We start from the raw sequence: 13,768 nt of genomic DNA, 5'->3' as shown, positions 1-13,768 counted from the left end.
TATCGAACCCAGGAGAGAGGTGGTGGGTGCCTTGGGAGGAACGGTTGGTGAAAGGGCTGGAGGGAGGCAGCATGTCTGGCCTTGCAGTAATAGGCGTTGGGTTACTGCTGGTAATCCTGCCTTCCCCTTGTGGGGTTAGAGGAGGTCAGAATATGTGGCCTCTTTGTCGTTTTAGCAACCTCCAAATCCACATGAGATACCCTTTCTTCTTGAGATCTAGAATTTTCTCATTTTGCAGCTCTGGTGGCATAGTGCCTATGGTATTTGACTGCTAACCAGAAGGCCAGTGGTTCAAACCCACTAGCCACTCCACAGAAGGAAGACTGGGTAATCTGCCTCTGTAAAGATTTACCACCTCAGAAACCCAAAGGGAATCACTATGAGTCAGCATCAACTCGATGGGAGTGAGTTTGGTTTGATTTTATCACATTGTACTACAATTACCTGTTTTCTTGTGTATATTCTATCATATCATACTTTAATTTTTCCAAAGGTCAGACACAGATTTTTTGTTATTCGATATTGCATTGTTAATGCCTGACTGACAAAGTTGGTGCTAAATACAGTTTTTGAGTAAATGAATGAGGGGAAAAGAGGAATATATTATCTATGATATTTCTGAAAGATGAGTAACTATTAATATTTGTATTAAACATTTCAAATATCCTTTTGGGTTCAAAGAACAAGTCAAACTCATCCATGGTGATGAAGGTCAGTATAGTGATTTCCTTTGGGGTATTCATGGGAAAGAGGCACAAGGGACTTCCAGGAGGGGAAGAATATTTTCCTTATCTTAATCTGGATGTTTAGGAGCTCTGGTAGCATAGTGCCTAAGGCACTTGACTGCTAACCAGAAGGCTGGCGGTTCAAACCCACCAGCCACTCCTCGGAAGGAAGGTTGGGCAATCCTACTTCCGTAGTGATACTGCCTCGGAAACCCAAGGAGGGGTCGCTATGAGTCAGGGTCTACTCGATGGCAAATAACAACAACAACAACAATATGGATGTTGATTTAATGTGATTTGCATATATAAAAAAATCACTGACCTGTGCACTTACAATCTGCACTTTCTAGCATAAGTGAGTGAAAGAGAAACAAATAAATAAATTACTCCTTTCTCACTTTATTCCCAAGGGTATATTTTACCATTCTTTAGCTCAAAAAACTCTAGGTTCTGATTTTAAAAACAGTCTTATAGTTCTGTTTAAGATGGCTAACATTTAATAAAATTGCCCCAAACCTCCTAATGCAGGTAGGTTGGACTCATTCAGGGCCTTTATTTCTACCTCTGGAACCTGGAGCAATTCCAGATGACCTAAGGGTCTGGGATTGGTCTGGTCTGAGAATTCTGTGGGAACTGGCTCCCTTCCAGGCCTTCCAATCACATTAAATCCAACCCACCATGATCTGAGCCCAAAACACATTAACCAGATCACACTTCCAAAGCCCGTGTTCAGATGGATCTTGCCAAACCCAAGAATCTTGCTGATCAGTAGTGACCTCAGACTGAACATAATTCCAGTAGTGGGTGAAGAAGCCTTTGACCCTTGATGGAATTCCCCAGTTCTCAGACTGACTTCCTCAAGAGGACTTCAGTGAACTAGAAAGAACCACTCTAGTATATTATCATTTTAAATTGCTTTAAGAAATTATTTCCTACTTCTTGAGGAAGGGAATTAATGTTCCTCCATGAAATGGACTTCGTTTGTGTTCTTGTTTATAGATCTCTTAACGTACCTTCCTTTATACTTACACTGGATCCTCATACAACTATTAAATTTTAAAAAACATATACCACTTTTTTTTTTCTGCTACTATATTTGAGACTACTTATAACATTTCTACCTACACTAGCTTTATTCTAACCTATTTTTCTCAACTAAGCTTTTATTTGCTGTATTTTAGCTTTTCAGTACCTAAAAATACTGTCTTTGTCTGCAGCCATTTGGAGAGTCAAATAGGCTATTCAAACTGACTGCAAATTGTCTTTGCATATTAGTCTACATCATCACTCTGGCTTTGTTGCATTGTGCAGTTAGTCAATGTGGAATAATGGTCAAAATCAATTGTAAACTTGTCATTGTCTTTGACTGGGGAATATTTATTGTTGTTATTAGATGATGCACAAACTATTGGTGCAGTGTTTATAGAGGCAGGAGCACACTTCTCTCTGAAGATTTTTTATCTTTTAAGGGCATATAAAATTTCAGACTTGATTTTCAGCTTCATAAATACACATATGGATGTATAGAGTTAACACAAATCATCCATCTTGAGTTTCTTTTGGTTCAAGCAACCGTGGAACTAAGTCCTATCTAACCTATATAACCTTGTGTGTTTAAATCAACTTTAATGGGGGAAAAATACCCAACTGCTCGAAAATTCAGGATAAGAAAAAATTTGAAAGGTGAATTTTAATAATATACTCAAGAAAGTTATGCACCCTCAGAAAAATAACCTGAAGACATTTTAGTTCTCTGTGATAGTAAGCATTTAAAAAATTTTTCAGAAATTTCTAAAGTCTAATTTCACCCACATTAATAGGATTCTCACTTTTAACCTTAAAAATCAAGACATAACAGAACATTGGAAGGGTTTCCTTACATAAATATACATACGAAATACAGGGTCAGTATTGTGGGAGCTCTGGTGGCATAGTGCCTAAGGCAGTTGACTGCTAACTAGAAGTCTGGTGGTTCAAACCCACCAGCCACTCCTTGGAAGGAAGGTTGGGAAATCTACCTCCATAGTGATACCATCTCGGAAACGCAAGGAGGGGTTGCTATGAGTCGGATCCAACTCCACGGTGGTGCATTGCATTGTGTTTGCATTATTGTAGCATGTGGTAAAGCACACAGCTGCTAAGTGAAAGGTCGGTGGTTTGAATCTACCAGCCCTACGAAAGAAAGATGTGGCAATCTGCTTCCATAAAGATTACAGTCTTAGAAACCCTATGGGGCAGTTCTACTCTGTCCTAGAGGGTCGATATGAGTCAGAATCAACTCCATGGCAACAGATTTTTATGGGACAATGTGGGCGTGTAACAAATTTCCCAAAAACTTAATGGCTTAAAACAATAACAACATTGACATTGCCTATGAATCTGTAATTTGGGCAGGGGTCAGCAAAAAAGAGGAAGACAGAGATGTTTATGGAAACAGGGTGGTAGCCTCTTTTTAGAAACTGTAATCCAATGCATAAAAAAAAATTGGCACTAGGAAAATTCTGGAACATTTTTTGTCCTAAGAGACCACAGACTGTTACACATTATATGGGACAATTAAAAATATACAAGGATTTTATTCCTACCTTCTTACAGCCCCAGTATATTGCATATGATAAGAATCTTCATCTCTATAAACATAAAAATATTTCAAGAAAGCATGTTATGAGATAGTATGCATAAGCAAGCAATAGTTTGGCAAAATTTATCAACTCTAGTAGTTCATACCCCAAAACCACTAATTTTAAAATTAAATAATAACAATTAACTTTATTTAACATATGTTACATCTTAACATTTAAAATACCATTCTCTAGTTCAATATTTCCTCAACAATATTGTATATAAATAAAATATTACACAAAATATATTGGTCCTTGATCTGAACAATAAATAAAAACACAGGCACTTCTACACTGAGACAGGCAAGCAGTCACTATTCAGAATAATAATTTTGTATGAGCAATGTTTGAAAATACGGCAAGAATAGAATCCTAGAGTTTTAAACTGACAAACCACTCATGAAACAATCTGTAACGTCAAGCTTTCCACTTAAAGCTCAAAAGTTACGAAGGTTTTCTAGGTCTACTTTTTAATATCATAAACCTAATATGGTTGCCAGGGGCAAGTCAATCTTTAGCTGGCCATTATGGAATCATACTCATTATTGTCAAACACTGATATTAGCTAATTACCATGATACCACCCAGCAAACCAAATACACACATACAAAAATGAAATTATCATTACATAAGACCGTAACAATAAACTACATGAGTGTCACATAGTGATTCTCATTTTGCAAAATGACCTTAATTAGATTAACATGAGAAAATACTGTTTGGGTGGCAGGAAATTTTGACAGAAGTCAATTTTTCTAAACAATTTAAAATTCATCCAAATTTCATGCAAATATAAATTTAATTCCATTTCACAGAAGCCACTGAACTATACTTTATAGACTTTATAGACTATTGGTTTATAAAAACCTCAATTATAGATAAATCAATCATTAAAATGGAAAGTAAGAATATCATGATGAGGGTACAGCAAAAATAATTAAAAATGGTTAACTTCCAGAAACTTAAGATTCCAGATGCAAAGGGAGGACAAATTAGAAAGGAATGGCCACCGATCAGTAGGAAAGATCAGAACCCATTGTCCCACCACATCCTCCATAAGAAATTATATTCTGCTTTCCCTCTTCAGAAAAGTACATATTGAAGCATTTAGAGGTCCTCAAATAGGTTGGGCAATCCTACTTCCGTAGTGATACTGCCTCGGAAACCCAAGGAGGGGTCGCTATGAGTCGGGGCCGACTCGACGGCACATAACAACAACAACAACAACAATGGCAATTTGGATGGTTGAGCATAGAAATTACCCTACTGTGTGAACATAACATGGGAACTATCCAAGATACGTCTTCCTATGCAAAATTTAGTTAATATGTATTTCAGCATTTTAAATGAGCATTTTGTAACTGAGACCAAATATCAATCATCGTTTGGAGTTTTCTGCTACGTACTAACATCAGATCTTCATACCAAAAACAAACCACTGCTGTAGAGTCGTATCTGACTCATAGCTACCCCTCCTTGGGTTTACAAAGTAGTATCACTATGGAAGTAGATTGCCCAACCTTCCCTCTGAGGAGTGGCTGGTGGGTTTGAACTGCCAGCCTTCTGATTAGCAATCAAATGCCTTAGGCACTCTACTATCAGAGCAGAACTACATAGGAACAAATATTCTTATTTTTCTCTTCTATATCAAATGTTCTGATTTCTCTCAAAATCAGAACATTTGATATAGAAGAGAAAAATAAGAATAATATTTGGGTTTCTAAGGCAGCATCTCTAAAGAAGTAGATTGCCCTATCTTCCTTCTGAGGAGAGGCTGGTGGGTTTGAATCACCAGTCTTCTGGTAAGCAGTCAAATGCCTAAGGCATTATGCCACGAGAGCTCCCATGTCAAATGTTCTGAAGCCTTTGTGTTTCTCTGGAACAAGACCAAGTTTCTGAATGCACATTCCAGTCTAAACATCATCAGGGGGATAGAGATGGAACTGGTCAGTTATATGTACATCCTCAGAGCCAGGTGGCAGGAGTAAAGGAACCCATCTCCCCTGGCCTAGGGCAGGTAGACACCAGAGTAAAGAACTGGGATACAGTACTTCAGTTTTTTACCCCAGTGAGGTCCAGCATTGTGGATCAAATCACCTGTAAACAAATCTTCGGCTTTGTTCTTGGATAAGCTATTCACATAATTCTGGATGGGATGGGCGCTCATGAAGATGTCATCGTCACCTCTGAAAACATATTCAGCCTTTGGGCAAGAAGTGCTCACCCACCTGAGTAACATCACTGCGTTCAGAGATAAAGTGAAGAAAATGTCTCTGTGGTTTCACATAACATCTTGGTGCTTGTCACTCTCAAATTTCAGCATATCTGAAAGGTCCAGATGGTTGCTCTCTGGGGGTGTCTGGCCCAGCAAGAAGACATGCACTACTGTTTGGTTCCCCACACTGGCTTCTCTGCCCCAAGATTCACAAATAGTTTGCCTTCCAAAACAAGCAGCATTTTTATCAAGCACTAAGGTTAGAGAGCATTTTTGCCATTGTAACCATTTCCCCCTTGTTCCCCCTGTCTCTGTTCTCTCCCATGTAAGCATATAGCCTGGTTTTGTGTTCATAATGCCAGAGGGAAGAGGTTGACTGGGTAGAAAACAAAAAAAAATCGGTGAGTTTCTAGGATTTGTGTTTTCCACTGCTTAGACCCTTTAAGATCATGCCAAACACCTTGTATGCAAACATTACTAATAGAGGGATGTCCTCTGAGAGGAAAATATAGAAATTAAGAGGAAGAAGAATTCCTCCTCTAAGTTAGGGTCCCATGGAGAAAACCTCCATCTCACTGGCTATTTCAACAGAGTGGGTTCAATTTAGGAAATGGGTTCTCTAGGCGCCAGAGAGTCACAAGAACAGGAAGAGGTCCCGAGGTAATAATCTCAAGACAAACACAACAGGGAGAAGCTACTCATTGCTTCTAGGGATGTGAAACAAAGGGGAAGGAGCTGAGATTACCAGGACCTAGGGGTGGGGCCTCACAGAGAGGGACCTCTCAGACCTCTGAGAGTTGGCTCTTCTAAGGAGGTATGATTGGGCAGATTTTGGAAGAAGTACTGAAAGACCAGCTACTTGTAGGACAAATTGCCAGTCTTGTGGCAACACTGCCAGGACCTGCAGCAAAGAGAAGGGAAGCCACTTCTTCCTTCCTCCTTCCCTCCCTTCTTGCTTAACTGCTCCCAGCTGGCAGGACCTAACAGAAAGCCAGCCAGCAAAGGAGTCTGGAAACTATAGTTTTCCGAATCCCATTCCATTTTTTAGAAATCCCAGTATCCAAAAACACAAACCAGCTGCCATGGAGTGAATTCCACTACACGGTGACCCCACGTGTTTGAGAGGAGAAGTGCACTCCCTCCTTGGCTTTCCAGCGTCTGTGACACTTTGGAAGTGGATCACTGGGCCTTTTCTTCTGAAGCACCTCTGGGCAGGTTCAAATCAGCAGACTTTTGGTTAGCACCTGAGCACATAACCATCTGAAAGGGAGAGGGGAGCAGAGACGCAATAGGTAAACAGTAAGCATATTTCTATACCTGAAAAAAGGAGTCACTGAATTTAGGACAAAAGAAATTGTGAGTTGATAAGAGCTAGAATTTGGTAGGTTCCAGGACTGTGTTTTGTAGGTACGAGTATAGAAGTTGACAAAGGAAAATGTAAACAGGAACAAGGAACTTCTTAGCAAAGACATTTGTGGGTGACTACTAGGAGCTCTGGTAGCATAGTGCCTAAGGCACTTAACTGCTAACCAGAAGGCTGGCGGTTCAAACCCACCAGCCACTCCTCGGAAGGAAGGTTGGGCAATCCTACTTCCGTAGTGATACTGCCTCGGAAACCCAAGGAGGGGTCGCTATGAGTCGGGGCTCACTCGACGGCAAATATAAACAACAACTAGAAGACGAAGTGAACCTCCACACCTCATAGCACTACATTGCCCCTGGACCTCATCAAATTAGATACACCCCAAGAAAGATGGAGGGCATCTGAAATTGAGTGAGATTAAATTTTGGTTTCCAAGACGTGTTATTTGTCCATCAAGGGTCAGCAGGGCTACTTTGTTTATGTTGTCTGTGAGGGACTAAAGCTGATGTCAGTCACGAGCCAGGAGGAAAGAAGTGCAGGAGTTATGTGCTGCCTCATAATCTTCTTTCCAGAACCCAGAAGCTTCACAGACCAGATCCAGTCATATTTCATTGGCCAGTGCAAGTCACATGGCCAAGGCTAACTTCAGAGGGCATGGAAGCACAATCCAACATGTGCTCTCTAGCAATAAACAAGAAATATTTCCTGGATTTATTTAGCAATATTGATGTCTAATTCTAATATCTATCACAAATTTGCATTCAGCCTTTTGCACCTGTGTTTTCATATTTTGCCAGTACCAGCTGTTATCGAGTCTTTTCTGACTCATGGCAACCTCATATCTGCTAGAGTATAATTGCTCCATAGGATTTTCAATAGCTGTTTGTTCAGAAATACCTGGTCAAGGCTTTCTTGTAAGGCTTCTCTGGGGGGACTTGAACCTGCAATCATTCATTTAGCAGCTGGGCACTTTAACTTTTATACCACACAAAGACTCTCTCTTAACATATTTTCAGGTATTGCTCACTTTACAGAGATGCTAAGAGAAATGTATCTTTAAATATGACTTCTTCCTCTGGAATCCCAGGCATCTTGCTATCTGTAGGTATCTCTTGGACTAATAACACAGGGTATATACACAATAGATTTCAAGATAGAAACAAATTTTGAGTTTCCACATCATTGTTTTACCTGGGAGTCAAGCCTCTATCAAAGTTGAGTAATCTCAGTCTTTCTCTTCTGTTTTTGTTTCTTTTTTTATGAAACAGTTTTACTATACTCTACGTATTATGGTAGGAGCTCTGGTAGTGTAGTGCCTAAGGCAACTTGACTGCTAACCAGAAGGCTGTAGGTTCAAACACACCAGCCACTCCTCAGAAGGAGGATTGGGCAATCTACTTCCATAGTGACACTGCCTCGGAAACCCAAGGAGGGGTCGCTATGAGTCGGGTCCAACTCGACGGCAAATAACAACAGCACTTATTATGGTGAAAAGGATTATGTAAAAAATAAAGCACCTGGCCTTTTTTTCTGTTTCTTTCCTTTAATCATTTTTCTCTACCAGATCTTTTCCCGTTGCCTGTGTCTTATTGGCAAAAACAGGATTTCCTGTGAATCTTTGGAACCAGTTCTCCAAGGCTTTCTGCATATCATTTCTGCTGAATTTTACAGACCAATTATATACTTCCATCATAGGGCCAGAATCTGGTGCCAACAGGCAGAAGAAAGAGTTTGTGAACATTTTCAATTAGAAAATTATTGGAATTAATTTTTTTTTTTTTTTTGTCAAAATGAAATGGAAAATGAAGCCTTTTATTCAGAAGATATGTAAGATTTAGGAGAACATTAAAGAATGGAGTTCACAGGACCTGGTAGTTTCTAATCTTCTTATTCTGAAATATGAGAGCCGAAAAGAAAATACAGGCTTTTCTCAATGCCAATTCAAAAATGTCATTAAAACATGATATGATTATAAAATACAGCATAACATTTACATCAGCATGCTTAAGATCATTTTTATTGTAAAAGTGATAAATGCTTATTGTAGAAAATTAGGAAAGCAATAAAAGATATAAAAGAGAAAAAAGAATTACCCATAACCCTACATCTAGAAATAATAATTGCAAATATTTGGTGTTATTCTCCCAGTAACTTTCCTGTGTTTATAGTCTTCATATAATGGAAAATATACTCTTAGTCCACAAATTCAGATATACTTAAATAGTAACTTTCTTTATTTCCTAAGGCTCAAATCAGGTTCTGGTTGGACTCGAACCTTCAATATTTGATATGTTTGCACGACACAGGGACTTTAGTTATTCCTTAAAATCTTTTTGGAGTTTAATAGACGTTCCATGAATATAACTGACACACTCCTGCTCTTTTCAACCATTACATTTTAAACTTTAAGTATCTGTGTCCAGAAAGATGTAATAAATCAAAGCAAATTTTTCATTGTGATTTTTAGATGCTTTATCTGGCAGCCACACAATAACTAGAAAATTATACTCTTCTTCCCTTTAATAAATCCCACAAGGAATAGAAATAGTAACAGGAAATTAGTGTTTGAGAAATCAGGCATTACATGGCTGTGAAAAGACAGCTCTCTAAGGATGGGAGTATTGTGGCCACGAATTAATGAAAAAATATTCAACTGTTTTCTTTCCGTTACTCTTTCCTCACAATCTTGCAAGTCATTCTTCCAGGCAATGATCTTTATTCGAACTTGATATATGGGCTTTTTTTTTTTTTTTTAATCATTCCATTTTTTCAGGTGCTCTCATCTGTAGGGTGAATTCAAGAATTACTTGCTGGGTGTGGTTCTTTTTGAAAGAACTGGCAAACTCAGAGGCTTTGAAGCTGCTGTTTTCTCATCAGCTGGGAGCAGTAACCTAATCCCTCCACTCGACCAGATTTGACCCGTGTGAGCCCAGTTTGCCTCAAGCAAGCAGGATAAGATTGGAGCAAGGAGATAGTCTGCAGGTCCCCAGCTGAGAAAAGGGGAAGGAGGGAAGATAAGAAGTGTGGTTTCAAATATCCTTAATGGGAATTCTCCACAGTCATTTTTCATCTGGGCTGGGTGCTGTCAGAGCTTTGATTACTCCTCCTCCTCACTGGGAATCCTTTTGTGTGGTCACTGGAGGGTTTGGACTTTGGTCAGACCATTTTTTGTGTTTGCCAGGTAACTCTGAGTCTGTCTCAGTACAGCCCTGGGCTGAGTCATCTGTCTATCAGTGATAGGGCCTTGTCTGATTTTTAGTAATCTAAGTTTTCCTCCGATGTCTGTGTCCTGAAAGGCAAGGTTAAGGTGTTATTTTTTGTTTTAACTTTTTATTGTAATTTAAGTGAAACTTTATAGACCAAATTAGTTTTCTATTCAATAATTCATACGCATTTTTGTTTTGTGACACTGATTGTAGCCTCCACCACGTACCACCACTCTTCCCGCTTCCTCTCTCTGTTTCCCGTTTGCATTTGTCCAACTTTCTTATCCTTTCCTACCTTCTGAGCTTCATCCCTGGGCAAGAGCTGCTCTTTTGATCTCCTGTGGCTGGTTTTATTTGTTTGTTTGTTTTGAACTCTTCTTCGCTTCCGAGGATTGGAGACCTTGACTGACTTTTTAAAGGAGTGTGAACTCATCTAGTGTTACTGTTCACCTTATAGAACATTTATTGTTTGGCTAAGGAGTTCTGGTGGCATAGTAGTTAAAGCATTCAGCTGCTAATCCAAAGATCAGTGGGTAACTAACTGCTCTGTGGGCAAAAGATGAGGTAGTCTGCTTCTGTAAACATTTACAGCCTTGGAAACTCTATGGGGCAGTTCTACTCTGTCTTATAGGTCACTATGAGTTGGAATCGATTCCAGGGCAGTTGGTTTGTTTGGTTTTACTGCTGGACTGAAAGTTGAGCCACGGGTGAGTTCAGTTCCAGATTTGAAGAGTGACAAAGGGCTACAGTATCGGGGCACCACCAGTGTCTGTCAGACCAGTAAGCCTGGTCATTGTTTATGATTTTGAGTTTGGTTCCACATTTTTCTCCCACTGTACCCAGGTCCTTCTACTGTGATGCCTTTCGGGGTAGTTGTTAATGGTAGCCAGGCACTGATTATTCCTTCTGTCTCAGGGTCAAGGAGGTTGTGCTTCACGTGGTCTCTTAGTCAAGGAGGAGGTGTTCTATTTTTTGCCCCCGATTGATGGCTTGCTGGCCCAGAAATCCCAAAATGCATTCACACCAAGGCACCAGGCATTCTTATTGGTATTTTTTACTGGTTTGGTTTTTGGGGTATGAATAGCATAAATAAATCAACATGTTAAAAAAGAGAAGAGATTAGAAAAAGAATGGCATTCTGAAGGGCCTGTTCCATTGAGCCTCTGAAGGCTTTGAATTAGCTCCATGAGTGAAATGCTTTGTCAATGTGGCGTATTCGAACAGTCCTCTCTGATGAGTGAGCCACCAGTCAGGGGAGAAGCTAAAAGATGAGATTAGACCAGCTACAGACACCCGCCATGCTGTTCTTTTTAGCCTGCATCTGCACACTGCCAGCAAATGGTAATTTGCAGAGGCACATTTTCCGATTACTGGCTTATAAAATGGCTGGAAATATTAACAAAGCCCCTCCCAATTTTTGCTTATTACAAACACTGCTTCTGTAAAGTCTGAAAGTAAGAAATATAAAGCACAAAACCACTTTTTCAGTTAACGACGTTCTTTTAGGAATTTAAAGTCATTTGCCAGAGGACTTGCCATGACAGGAAGGTCTATGACCATCTCACGCTGCCGCTTTATGCACAATCATAGCATGTTGTGAAGCTTGGCTAGAAGAAGCATGGTGAGAGCAGGGTGCAGAACCATCCCGGAATGCTCATGACTCACGGTCTATAGAACGGCTGTGAGCTGAGGCTATGGTCAGTGCCTCCATTTCTTCTGTGGAATAGTGATCCTCTCCGTGTAAGACTCAAGTATGAACTCATAGCGTAGCCAAGAAAGTTAAACAAATGCTGGATGGTGTCAGGAAGGCTGCTGAAAACAGCAGAGAAGCTGGCTTATTCTCGTTCCAAATGAAAAGACATCTGCACCAGCAGGGCTATGTGCCATTCTGGTTGCTATGCCTGATGAGGGAGGTGTGGAGCTAGGGAAAGGCAGTTTCAGGAACAAGGCTGGGAGCAGGAAACGCCCAGTGTCTTGTTATCTAGTGCTGCTGCAACTGAAATACCACAAGTAGGTAGCTTGAGCAAACAGAAATTTATTTCTTACACTTCAGGAAACTGGAAGTCCAATTCAGGGTGCCTGCACTAGAGGAGGCCTTTTTCCCTCTGTTTGCTTGCTCCTTGGCTCCTTCCTGTTCTTTATGTGGCATGGCCTCTATCCTCCCCCATCTCTGCTTGCTTCCTTGCTTGTTTAATCTCTTTTATATCTCAAAAGAGATTGATTTAAGACACACCCTAAACTGATATTGTCTCATTAACATAACAAAGAAAACCCATTCCCAGATGCAATTATAGCCATATGTATAGAGGTTAGGATTTACAATATATATTTTGGAGGGATACGATTCAATCCATAACCCCCAATGAAAGCAATTCAGGACTAGACTAGAAATACTTAACTGAGGACATGAAAGCTCAGAGAAGACTTGTTGGATGTCTACAAACCAATACTGTTTAGCCTGAATATGAGAACATGACTGTATTAGTTTCCCAGGGCTATCATAACAAATCACCATAAACTGAATAGCTTAGAACAACAGAAATTTATTTCCTTACAGTTCTGGAGGCCAGAAATCCAAAATCCCAAGAGGTGTTGGCAGGTTTAGTTCCTTCTGAACACTGTGAGGAAAAATGTCTTGCATGCTTCTCTCCCAGCTTCTGGTGGTATCTGGCAGGCCTTGGCATTCCTTGGCTTGTAGACACCTCATTCTAATATCCATCTCCATCATCATCTGACATTGCCTTCACTGTATGTCTTCTTGTCAATATTTCCCTCTTCTTAGAGCACCAGTAACTGGATTAGGACCCAGTCTAATCCATATAACTTTGTCTGAATTTTATAATGTCTGCAAAGTCCCTATTTCCAAATAAGTTCATACTCATGTTCCAAGTACACATGAGTTTTTTAGGGGAAATATTCAATCCAGTACAATTATTGTATGCCCTTCAAGCCAAGATAGTTTACCTACTGTTTAATAAACATATCTTGTCCTTGCTTCTTGCTATACTCACATTTTCACTCATGCCATTTCCCTCACTTATAAAGTCTCTATTTTTGCCTGCTAAGCTGAGGGAGATGAACTTGTCTGTCTGTTTGTCATCCTATGGTGGTTTGCATGTTACTGTGAGGCTATGCCACCAGTGTTGCAAAATGCCAGCAGGGTTACCCATGGTGGACAGGTTTCAGCAGAGCATCCAGACTAAGACAAACTCAGAAGAAGGAAGAGGCCATCTACTTCTGAAAGAATTGGCCAGTGAAAACTTTATGAATAGCAGTGAAACACTGTCTGATATATTAGTGGAAAACTTTATGAATAGACCTGAAACACTGTCTGATGTAGTGCCAGAAGATGAGCCCATCAGGTTGGAAAGTACTCAAAATATGACTGGGGAAGAGATGACTCTTCAGAGTACAGACAATCTTAATGATATGGATGGAATAAAGCTTTTGGGACTTCCATTGGCTGATGTGGCATGACTCAAAATGAGTAGAAACAGATGGAAAGATTCATTAATAATTAGAACATGTAATGTAGGAAAACTAGAAGTTGTCAAAAATGAAATGGAACACATAAAGATTGATATCCTAGGCATTAGTGAGCTGAAATGGACTGGTTTTGGCCATTTTGAATCAGACAA

The 13,768-nt window shown here is 39.8% G+C and overlaps 1 pseudogene; it reads right to left on the bottom strand.

Annotated features, from left to right (window-relative positions):
* Positions 1–4,680: 4,680 nt before the first annotated feature.
* LOC103192786 overlaps positions 4,681–13,768 on the bottom strand; it is a 35,898-nt pseudogene continuing 26,810 nt past the window's right edge.

Source organism: Orycteropus afer, unplaced genomic scaffold (assembly GCF_000298275.1).
Source record: "Orycteropus afer afer isolate SDZICR_OR568_19922 unplaced genomic scaffold, OryAfe1.0 scaffold00002, whole genome shotgun sequence".
Lineage (NCBI taxonomy): Eukaryota > Metazoa > Chordata > Mammalia > Tubulidentata > Orycteropodidae > Orycteropus > Orycteropus afer.
This window is presented reverse-complemented; position numbering and strand designations above follow the sequence as displayed.